Source organism: Pelodiscus sinensis, chromosome 11, assembly GCF_052426305.1.
Source record: "Pelodiscus sinensis isolate ZL-2025 chromosome 11, ASM5242630v1, whole genome shotgun sequence".
Lineage (NCBI taxonomy): Eukaryota > Metazoa > Chordata > Testudines > Trionychidae > Pelodiscus > Pelodiscus sinensis.
Window position 1 is genome coordinate 52,711,648 of NC_143062.1, and position 12,363 is coordinate 52,724,010.

Genomic DNA, 12,363 nt, shown 5'->3' on the forward strand with positions numbered 1-12,363 from the left:
ACCTCCCTCCCCCTTGTCACATTGAACCAGTAACAGCCGGGCACTGAGCCCCCCTGCATGCAGCCCCCCTGAGCCCCCAAACCTCCCTCCCCCTTGTCACATTGAACCAGTAACATCCGGGCACTGAGCCCTCCTGCATGCAGCCCCCCTGAACCCCCAAACCTCCCTCCCCCTCGTCACATTGAACCAGTAACATCCGGGCACTGAGCCCCCCTGCATGCAGCCCCCCTGAACCCCCAAACCTCCCTCCCCCTTGTCACATTGAACCAGTAACATCCGGGCACTGAGCCCCCCTGCATGCAGCCCCCCTGAACCCCCAAACCCCCTCCCCCTTGTCACATTGAACCAGTAACAGCCGGGCACTGAGCCCCCCTGCATGCAGCCCCCCTGAACCCCCAAACCTCCCTCCCCCTCGTCACATTGAACCAGTAACATCCGGGCACTGAGCCCCCCTGCATGCAGCCCCCCTGAGCCCCCAAACCTCCCTCCCCCTTGTCACATTGAACCAGTAACATCCGGGCACTGAGCCCTCCTGCATGCAGCCCCCCTGAACCCCCAAACCTCCCTCCCCCTTGTCACATTGAACCAGTAACAGCCGGGCACTGAGCCCCCCTGCATGCAGCCCCCCTGAACCCCCAAACCTCCCTCCCCCTTGTCACATTGAACCAGTAACAGCCGGGCACTGAGCCCCCCCTGCATGCAGCCCCCCTGAACCCCCAAACCTCCCTCCCCCTTGTCACATTGAACCAGTAACAGCCGGGCACTGAGCCCCCCTGCATGCAGCCCCCCTGAACCCCCAAACCTCCCTCCCCCTTGTCACATTGAACCAGTAACAGCCGGGCACTGAGCCCCCCCTGCATGCAGCCCCCCTGAACCCCCAAACCTCCCTCCCCCTTGTCACATTGAACCAGTAACAGCCGGGCACTGAGCCCCCCTGCATGCAGCCCCCCTGAGCCCCCAAACCTCCCTCCCCCTTGTCACATTGAACCAGTAACATCCGGGCACTGAGCCCCCCTGCATGCAGCCCCCCTGAGCCCCCAAACCTCCCTCCCCCTTGTCACATTGAACCAGTAACATCCGGGCACTGAGCCCCCCCTGCATGCAGCCCCCCTGAGCCCCCAAACCCCTCTCCCCCTTGTCACATTGAACCAGTAACATCCGGGCACTGAGCCCCCCCTGCATGCAGCCCCCCTGAACCCCCAAACCTCCCTCCCCCTTGTCACATTGAACCAGTAACAGCCGGGCACTGAGCCCCCCTGCATGCAGCCCCCCTGAACCCCCAAACCCCCTCCCCCTTGTCACATTGAACCAGTAACATCCGGGCACTGAGCCCCCCTGCATGCAGCCCCCCCTGAACCCCCAAACCTCCCTCCCCCTTGTCACATTGAACCAGTAACATCCGGGCACTGAGCCCCCCTGCATGCAGCCCCCCCTGAACCCCCAAACCTCCCTCCCCCTTGTCACATTGAACCAGTAACATCCGGGCACTGAGCCCCCCCTGCATGCAGCCCCCCTGAGCCCCCAAACCCCTCTCCCCCTTGTCACATTGAACCAGTAACATCCGGGCACTGAGCCCCCCCTGCATGCAGCCCCCCTGAACCCCCAAACCTCCCTCCCCCTTGTCACATTGAACCAGTAACAGCCGGGCACTGAGCCCCCCTGCATGCAGCCCCCCTGAACCCCCAAACCCCCTCCCCCTTGTCACATTGAACCAGTAACATCCGGGCACTGAGCCCCCCTGCATGCAGCCCCCCCTGAACCCCCAAACCTCCCTCCCCCTTGTCACATTGAACCAGTAACATCCGGGCACTGAGCCCCCCTGCATGCAGCCCCCCCTGAACCCCCAAACCCCCTCCCCCTTGTCACATTGAACCAGTAACAGCCGGGCACTGAGCCCCCCTGCATGCAGCCCCCCCAAGGCCCTCCCAACCTTCCCACTGCCTCACACCTCTCCCTCCGCATTGAGCGGGGTCACAGCCTGTGGCCTGGGGAAGCTCGGGCCCCCGCTCCAGGATAAGGCATCGGCGCTCCCCCTAACATGGACCCTGCTGTGAGATGCGGCCCACACAGCCGGGGCTGCGGCTTTTGAAGGGCACCCCGGGGCCAGCGCCCTGCTCTCTGGCCGTGTGGCTCTGCTCCCAGGGCAGCAGCGTTTTGCTTAGCCCCGTGCCCAGCCCCGTGTGGGAGGCTCCGTGAGCCCAGGGCGGGTTTGCTCCAGTCCGGGCTGACGGCACCGGGCCCTGGCTGAGGTCTTGCTCAGCGTCCCCAGCGCCCCCGGGTCCAGACCCCCCCCTGGCCCGGCCCTTCCTGCCCAGCCCTGGCAGGGGAGCGGCCAGGCGCTAATGTGGGGCACAAACCTCCAGTAGCACCCGGCCCTCCCAACGGAGCCTGGGCCTGCCTCTTGGTCTGGGGGGGCCGGTCCGAGATGGCTTCCACCTTGGCCGGCTCCGGCTTCAGCCAACCACTCCCCCCTTGGAGCCCAGACACCTCACCTCGGCCAGGCCCACCCTCCGGTCAGCCCGGCCCCTTCACCTGGGTCACGTGTTCCCCCCAGGACGGGCCAAAGACACCGGTATCATCAATATAAGCCAAAGCAAAGTTCTCCATCCCCCCCAGGAACTGACCCCCCAGGCGCTGGAAGGGGCCGGGCCCCTTGCGCCCAATGGCAGGACCAGGAGCTCAAAGAGCCCCAGTGGGGTGATGGAGGCCAACTTCACCCAGGCCTCTGGGTCCAAGGGCACCTGCCAGTCCCCTGTGGTCAGGTCCATGGCCCCCCCTTGTCTAGGGTCCATGAGTCCTGGCCATGGGGTCGGCACTGGGCACGGGGGGTCGCTGAGTTTCCGACAGTCCACGCAGAACCGGATTGTTCCGTCCTTCTTGGGGACCAGCACTGGGGGGCCCAGGGCTGGAGGGGGCTGGGTCGCCCCAAGAGCCAGCGTGTCCCCCACCTCCCTCTCCAGGACCCAGGCTGCTTTCCGAGTGATCCAGAATGGGGTGCGCCGGATGGGGGATGGGCCTCGTCTCCGCCCAGTGCACTGCCGGGTAGTGAGCCCGGGCCGGGAGGAGAACAGCTGCTGGGGGACGCTGCCCCTCCCGCTCTCTGCCCGTGGGCCGGGTCAGCTGGGCCGAGAGGGGGAGTGACTCCAGCGGGGCACCAGCATGTCCATCAGATGATCCCCCCCCGCCCCACACGGCCAGCACCAGCCTCTCCCTGCCCCGTCCGGCGCCTCAGGCTGCCACGGTGTCCCGCTGGCGGTGGGCCCGGCTGGGCAGCTCCACTCCAGAGCTCACCCGTTACCTGTCTGACGCCCTGGAAGGGCCGGTCCCAGGCCTGCAGCGTGTTCTTCCTCCCTGGGATGAGGAGCGTCACTTGGTCCCCGGTGGCGTAGGCCGGCCTGCGCCGAGTGGTCGTACCAGGCTTTCTGCCTTCCTGCCTGGGCCGGGTTCTCCCTGGCCGGCCCACGAGCCCAGCGAGCCTTTCCCGGAAAGCCAGGACGTCCCCCACCAGGGGAGGCCGCCCCCTCCCACTCATCTCTCAGCAAGCCCAGGGGGCCCCTCCCCTTCTCCTGCACAATGGGGAGAACCCGGTGGGCGCTTGGGGCACCCCCTGTGCAGACGGGGGGGGCAGGGACTCGTCCCAGTCCTGCGGGTGCCGGTGCATGAAGGTCTCCAGCGTCTGCTTCAGGGTCCCATTAAACCTCCCACCGGCCCGCTGGACTGGGGTGATACGCCGAGGCCCAGGGGTGCTGGACCATTTCTCCCACAAGCACCGGAGCGGGGCCGACGTGAAGCGGGATCCCTGGTCCCTGAGGACCCCCTGGGGGAACCCCCCTGCTGAAAAGGGCCGGCAGCGCGTCTGCCACCGTGTCTGCCTCGATGGATGGCAGAGTCCCGGCCTCGGGTCAGTGCTGGGTCTCCAACCGTTTTACACCCAAGATCACTTTTTAAATGTTAGGACAAGCCAAGATCTACCCCACCCCTTCCATGAGGCCCCGCCCTCCCTGTTCCCCTTCTCGCCATCACTTGCTATCCCCAGCCCTTACACACTCTAAGCCTGTGTCTAGACTGGCAAGTTTTTCCGCAAAAGCACTTGCTTTTGCAGAAAAACTTGCCAGCTGTCTACACTGACCACTTGAATTTCCGCAAGACACTGACTTCCTACTGTCTGAAATCAGGGCTTCTTGCGGGAATACTACGCTGCTCCCGTTCGGGCAAAGTCCTTTTGTGCCAAAGGGCCAATGCAGACAGCTCAGATTTGTTTTGTGCAAAAATGGCGATCGGGGCTTTTCTGCACAAAAGCGCATCTAGGTTGGCACGGACGCTTTTCCACAAATGCTTTTAACGGAAAACTTTTCTGTTAAAAGCATTTGCGGAAAATCCTGCCAGTCTAGACGTAGCCTCAGGGTACCGCTACACAGCCGCTTGTTTCCAATCCTTGTGCTGGAAGAGGTTTTTCCGACATCTGGCCTGTCTAGACTGGGCCAAATGTCGGAAAGCCCCTTCTTTCGGAAGCCCCCTTATTCCTCGTGGAACGGGGCATACAGGGGCTGTCAAAAGCATGTTTGCTGGAAAAACTCCTGCAGTCTAGCCGGACCCTCCCTGGGCTGAGACGGGATGTGTAGGCTCCGGGTGGGAATGAGGGATTTGGGTGCGAGAAGGGGGGAGAGGTGCAAGCTCTGGGAGGCAGTCTGGATGCAGGAGGAGGTGGAGAAGGGGACGCTGGCTCGGGGAGGGGGAGGGAGCTCCAGGCCGGGCAGTGTCGGGGTCAGGTGGAGGGTTGGGGTGCTGAGCAAGCCACAGGCTTGTGGATGTGAGGGAGCAGGAGTTTGGGCTGGGGTGTGTGGGAGGCACAGGGCAGGAGGCTGGCAGTATGATGGGCGCAGGACACACACTTGCCATGTGGATGGTGCAGGAGGGTTGTGGCAGTAGACTGGAGATGTGGGGGTGCAGGAGCCTGGGGATGCGAGAAGCTCAGGACAGGGGGTTCCAGTGTATGACAGGCTCAGATCTGGGGTCGGGGTGGGGGGTACAGGAGTGCTACGATGCTGTGGCCAGATGGGGGCTTGGCCCCAACTGGGGGTTTGTTGGCCAGGCTTCATTTTTAAATAAAATACTGTGTCAAACACACAAAGTTTCTGCTTTGTCTTTATTTCTGAGGGGCGGGGGACCTGTTTGGAGTCGGGGGTCACTGACTCACTGGAAAGTCAGTCAGGGCCACAGAAAGGAGATACAAACACACAACCCCTCCAAACCCCTCAAGCTGCATTTCAGGCTCCTCAGGTCCCCGGGGGGGGGGGGGGTTGTCCAGGCCTGGCATTCTGGGGCCCCCCGGCTGGGCTTCCTGGAGTCCCACTTCCAGGGGTCTCCGGGTGACTCCCCTTCAGGGACCCTGCTGTGGGTCTCCCGCCTGTCCCTGATCTGCTGGCCACAATCTCGTCCGCCAGCGCCCCCGCCCTGCGCAGTCTTTGGGCTGCCGGTCGGCCAGCCGCCCCTCAAGGTCTGGGGGCAAACATCCCACAGCTGCTCCAGCCCCCCTCAGAGGTCAGGTCCTCAGTGGCGGTGGCCCCCGTCCCCGCTTGTGGGGATATTCCCCAGCACGTCGGCCACCTGGGGACGTGCGCAGGCCCCGGAACTGTGTCCGGTCGGCCTGGGGGTCAGCGCCCCTCAGCAGCAAGGCCGGTTTGAACAGCCCCCAGTCCCCGACTCCATCCCGAGGGGTCGGGCTACGGAGCGTCTGCAGGGCCGATCGGGTGCAGGTCACAAGCCCCTCCCAGGCTGGGAGGTCGGTGTCCATGTCATCCCCCCCAGACGGGAGGAGCAGCTCGGAGTCCAGCTCCCCCAGAGCCGCCATCTCGGGGCCCTTCCCCGCGTACCCCTGGACATGCCCCTTGGCCCGACTCTCCTCCAGCTCCAGCCTCCATAGCTCCCCCAGGGAGAACCCGGGTTGGGGCTCCCCTGCGCTGGCTGGGGGGTCCGACTGCCCCCTACTCCCTGGCTCTAGGTGTCCCGCTGGGACCCGGAGCCTGTAGCTCTGACTGGCCGAGCTGTCAGCTGCCCCCCCGTGAGCCCCCGCTCAGCCCCTGCCCTGCCCAGACGGACCAGGTCGCGCTGCTGGAGCTGGGCACAGGCCATTCCCGGCTGGGTCCTTCCCCACCCCTGCTTGTTGCTGCCACCCCCTCACTGCAAAGCACCTTCACCCCCAGCCAAGGGCCTGCAGGGCGCACTCCAGCCACCCGCTGCTACCCCAGAGCCCCCGGGCGGGCAGAGCCCCAGGGAGCCACCCAGTGCGACCCCTGCCCAAGGCAGGACCCACCCAACTCCATCCGCCCAGCCGGGACTTACACACCCTGGGGCTGGAGACTCCGCCCCCTGCCTCGGGCACTGTGACGGGGCGACCCAGCCCCCACTAGCCAAGGGGCGGGCAGGCCCCTCCCCCGCAGCAGGGCTGGGCATGCTCCAACTGCGGGCCAGGTATAAAGGCCAGGGAGACGGCTCAGTCGGGGCAGTCGTCCGGAGGGGGAGGAACTCCTGCCTGAGCACGGGAGCAGCCGGCGCCGGAGCCACGGACACCCCACCGGTCACTGCTGCCCCGCCACCCACGGCTTGCAGCCACCCTAGCCGCTGTCACCGTGCCAACCCCAGCACCCCTGCTGCACCAGCCCCCGGACCAGCGGCCTACGCCGGCCGGGGGAACGGGGTCGGGAGCAGGGGGTGCCCCGAGGGCTCAGCGCATTCTGGGGAGGGCTCCCCGCCAAGCCAGTGGTGGGAACCACCCACTAGTGACAGGGCCCTGGGCTGGGGCCTGGTGGAGAGGGAGGGCCCGGGCCCCCCACCCACTTTTCCCAGCTCCTGGACTAGGAGCTGATCCTGAGAGACTAGGCTGCAGGGCCTGGTTGCGAGAGGCTGGGACTCAGGGCCTGACGGACAGTGACCTTGTGGGGGGGATTGCAGGGCAAGGCGCCGCCCCCCACAACAGCCCAGCCCAGCGCGTCCGCACCCTCCTAGGGAAACAGTTTTTCCTAAAATCCAACTTAGACCTCTCGCATTGCAACTGTGGTTGGTCTGCCAGCTGCCCCACTGAGAACGCCGTCCCCTTTGGACCCCCTGCAGGGAGTCGCAGGCTGCTCTCAAATCCCCCTCACTCTTCGCTTCTGCAGACTAAACAGACCCAACTCCCTCAGCCTCTCCTCATAGGCCATGTGCTCCAGCCCCCTCGGCATTTTGGTTGCCCAATGCTGGACCCTCTCCAATGTGTCCACATCCTTTCTGTAGTGGGGGCCCAGAACTGGACACAATACTCCAGACGTGGCCTCACCAAAGCCGAATAAAGGGGAATAATGACATCTCTGGATCTGCTGGCCATGCTCCTCCTAATGCACCCTAATATGCCATTAGCCTTCTTGGCTACAAGGGCCCCCTGTTGACTCATATCCGGCTCCTCATCCACTGGAACCCCCAGGTCCTTTTCTGCAGAACTGCTACTTAGCCAGTCGGTCCCCAGCCTGTAACAATACTTGGGATTCTTCTGTCCCGAGTGCAGGACTCTGCACTTGTCCTTGTTGAACCTCATCAGATTTCTTGTGGCCCAACCCTCCAATTTGTCTAAGTCACTCTGGACCCTTCCCTGCCCTCCAGTGTATCTACCTCTCCCCCCAGCTTAGTGTCATCCGCAAACTTGCTGAGGGTGCAATCCATCCCCTCAATCCATCCCCTCCTCCAGATCATGATGGTGCACAAAACCGGCCGTAGAACTGATCCTTGGGACACTCTGCTAGAAACTGACCGCCAACCTGACATGGAGCCGTTGATCACCCGCTGGGCCCGACAGACTAGCCAGCTTTCTATCCATCTTACCGTCCATTTATCCAATCCACATTCCCTTAACTTGCTGGCAAGAATATCATGGGAGACGTATCAAAAGCCTTGCTAAAGTCAGGGTCTATCACATCCACTGACTTCCCCATGTCCACCGAGCCAGTTACCTCATCGTAGAAGCTAATCAGATTGGTCAGGCACGACTTGCCCTTTGTGAATCCCGACTATTCCTGATCACTTTCCCCTCTTCCAAGTGCTTCAAAATGGATTCCTTGAGGATCCCCTCCATGATTTTTCCAGGGACTGAGGTAAGGCTGATTGGTCTGTAGTTCCCTGGATTGTCCGTCTCCCCTTTTTTGAAGATGGGCACGACATTTGCCTTTTTCCAATCAGCCGGGATCTCTCCCAATCTCCATGAGTTTTCAAAGATAATGGCCAAAGGCTCCACAATGACATTTGCCAACTCCCTCAGTACCCTTGGATGCATTAAATCCGGGCCCATGGATTTGTGCATGTCTAACGTTTCTAAATAGTTCCTAACTTGTTCTCCACGAAGGGCTGCCCACCTCCTTCCCATCCTGCATTGCCTGGTGCATTAGTCTGCGAGCTGACCTTGTCTGTGAATACAGAGGCAAAGAAAGCATTGAGTACTTCAGCTTTTCCCACATCATCTGTCACTAGGTTACCGCCCTCATCCAGTAAGGGCCCCACCCCCTCTCTGATCACCCTCTTATTGCTAACATGCCTGTAGAAACCTTTGTTCCCCTTCACATCCCTTGCTAGCTGCAATTCTAATTGTGCTTTCACCTTCCTGATAACTCCCCTGCATTCTCGAGCAATTTATTTATCCTCCTCCCTAGTCGTCTGGCCAAGTTTCCACTTCTTGTAGCTTCCTTTTTGTGTTTAAGCTCACCAAGCATTTCCCCAGTAAGCCAATCTGGTCGCCTACTATATTTACTTTTCTTACCGCACATCAGGATGGTTTCTTCCTGTGCCTTCAATAAGGCTTCTTTAAAATACTGCCAGCTGTCCTGGACTCCTTTCCCCTTCATGTTAGCATCCCGGGGAATCCTGCCCATCAGTTCTCCGAGGGAGTCACTGGCTGCTTTTCTGAAGTCCAGGGTGTGTATTTTGCGACTCTCCTTTCTTCCTTTGTTCAGGAGCCTGAACTCAACTATCCCATGATCACTGCTGCCCAGGTTGTCACCCACCTCCACTTCTCCTACTAGCTCCTCCCTGTTTGCAAGCGCAGGTCAAGCTGCGCACGGCCCCGGTCGGATCCTTCAGCACCTGTACCAGGAAGTTATTCCCAACATTCTCCACACACTTCCTGGATTGCCTGTGTCCTGCCGTATTGGTTTCCCAACAGATGTCAGGGTGATTAAATTCCCCCCCCCCCCCCCCCGACAACCAGGGCCTGCGATCTGGAAGCTTCGCTCAGTTGTCCGAAGAAAGCCTCATCTACCTCATGCACCTGATCCGGTGCCTGTAGCAGACACCAGCCACAACATCACCCCTGTTGCTTCCACCTCTAAACTTAACCCATAGACTCTCAACAGGCTAAATACAGGAGCTCCAAACAGTCACACTGCTCTCTCACACAGGAGCGGCCTGAGGCCGGCTGCGGCAGCTGGTGCCCCAGGCAGAAGGCGCGATCGGCGCCCCTGCCTGTACGGCTGTCAATGGCCGTGACGTCATCATCGGGCGCCCGGGCCGGTGGCGCCCTAGGCAACTGCCTTGTTTGCCTAGGCTCACGGGCCACCCCTGTTCTCACATACAGCGCAACTCCTCCGCCTCTTCTCCCCCGCCTGTTCTCACATACAGCGCAACTCCTCCGCCTCTTCTCGCCCGCCTGTTCTCACATACAGCGCAACTCCTCCGCCTCTTCTCGCCCGCCTGTTCTCACATACAGCGCAACTCCTCCGCCTCTTCTCCCCCGCCTGTTCTCACATACAGCGCAACTCCTCCGCCTCTTCTCCCCCGCCTGTTCTCACATACAGCGCAACTCCTCCGCCTCTTCTCCCCCGCCTGTTCTCACATACAGCGCAACTCCTCCGCCTCTTCTCCCCCGCCTGTTCTCATACAGCGCAACTCCTCCGCCTCTTCTCCCCCGCCTGTTCTCACATACAGCGCAACTCCTCCGCCTCTTCTCGCCCGCCTGTTCTCACATACAGCGCAACTCCTCCGCCTCTTCTCCCCCGCCTGTTCTCACATACAGCGCAACTCCTCCGCCTCTTCTCCCCCGCCTGTTCTCACATACAGCGCAACTCCTCCGCCTCTTCTCCCCCGCCTGTTCTCACATACAGCGCAACTCCTCCGCCTCTTCTCCCCCGCCTGTTCTCATACAGCGCAACTCCTCCGCCTCTTCTCCCCCGCCTGTTCTCACATACAGCGCAACTCCTCCGCCTCTTCTCCCCCGCCTGTTCTCACATACAGCGCAACTCCTCCGCCTCTTCTCCCCCGCCTGTTCTCACATACAGCGCAACTCCTCCGCCTCTTCTCACATACAGCGCAACTCCTCCGCCTCTTCTCCCCCGCCTGTTCTCACATACAGCGCAACTCCTCCGCCTCTTCTCCCCCGCCTGTTCTCATACAGCGCAACTCCTCCGCCTCTTCTCCCCCGCCTGTTCTCACATACAGCGCAACTCCTCCGCCTCTTCTCCCCCGCCTGTTCTCACATACAGCGCAACTCCTCCGCCTCTTCTCCCCCGCCTGTTCTCACATACAGCGCAACTCCTCCGCCTCTTCTCCCCCGCCTGTTCTCACATACAGCGCAACTCCTCCGCCTCTTCTCCCCCGCCTGTTCTTCCTGAACAGTCTATACCCTTCCATGACCCCTTCCGTTATTCCAATCAAATCCTAGTTCTTTGACTGGGCAGGGCTTCTAATTCTTCCGCTTTGTTTCCCAGGCTTCGCGCACTGGTGTACAAGTACCTTAGATAGCCAGTTGATTGCCCGACCTTCTCCATTCGAGTTGGGGTCCTCCTTTGTTGCTCCTTCCTCCGTGTGTTTCTTCCCAGTGTCTGACTTCCTCACTTGCCTCAGGGCTTTGGTCTCTGTCCCCCAATGAACCTAGTTTAAAGCCTCCCCACGAGGTTTGCCAGCCTGCCCGCGGAGATGCTCTTTCCTCTCTTGGTTAGGTGGATCCCATCTCTTCCTAACACTCCTTGTGCCCGGAACAGAGTCCCATGGTCAGAGAAACCAAAGCCCTCTCTGCGACACCACCTGCGCAACCTCGCACTGACGTCCTCAATTCGACGATCCCTGCCCGGACCTTTTCCTTCAACCGGAAGGATGGACGAGAACAGCACTTGCGCTTCAAATTCCCTGATCCTTCTTCCCAGCCCTACATAATCTGCAGCGACCCGCTCTGCACTGCCCTGCAACACCTGGCTCTTCGTCACCTGTGCTGGGCCGGGCCGGGGCTGGGCACCGCTCAGGGCGAATTGCTCAAACTAGGGCTCCTTACAGCCCCAGACCGGAGACCTTCCCAAACAGGCCACACACCAGTCATGCCGAGCGCTCCAGCTGCCTGCCTGGCCAGCAGGAAGCCTAATGAGCAAAACCCCTCACTAGCTCTGCCTGTGCCTCAATCAGCCCCGGGCCTGCCCACAGGTGAGGGGTCTAGAACCCGGCCCCACCTACCCCAATGGGTTTGTCTGGTTCCAAAGAACCAGCCCCAGATCCCAGGTCAATTTACCCTTGGATCACACCGGGCCGATCCTTTAGAGTCTAACATCTGAGGGTTATTAACGAAAGAAAGAGAAAGGCGGCGAGTGAGCTTGGTAAGGGGAATACGTCAGTCACCAAGGTCTTGGGGCAGGCTCTCAGCAGTGACTTGGCTGCTCACTTTAACATCCAATAATGACACACCCCGCTCTGGGTCACCCCATGCTGCCCCGCCCTGCCCTCGCTCACCCTGCTCTGCTCTGCTCTGGTACTCCTCTTTGCATCACCCTGCTCTGCACCATCCTGCTCTACACCACCCCACCCTCCGTCAGCCGGCTCTGCACCGCCCCAATGTGTCACCCGCTCTGCACCCCCCTGCTCTGCACCACCCCACCCTCCGTCAGCCGGCTCTGCACCGCCCCGCTGTGTCACCCGCTCTGCACCACCCTGCTCTACACCACCCCACCCTCCATCAGCCGGCTCTGCACCGCCCCAATGTGTCACCCGCTCTGCACCCCCCTGCTCTGCACCACCCCACCCTCCGTCAGCCGGCTCTGCACCGCCCCGCTGTGTCACCCGCTCTGCACCCCCCTGCTCTGCACCACCCCACCCTCCGTCAGCCGGCTCTGCACCGCCCCGCTGTGTCACCCGCTCTGCACCCCCCTGCTCTGCACCACCCCACCCTCCATCAGCCGGCTCTGCACCGCCCCGCTGTGTCACCCGCTTTGCACCCCCCTGCTCTGCACCACCCCACCCTCCATCAGCCAGCTCTGCACCGCCCCGCTGTGTCACCCGCTTTGCACCCCCCCTGCTCTGCACCACTCCACCCTCCATCAGCCGGCTCTGCACCGCCCCCCTGTGTCACCCGCTTTGCACCCC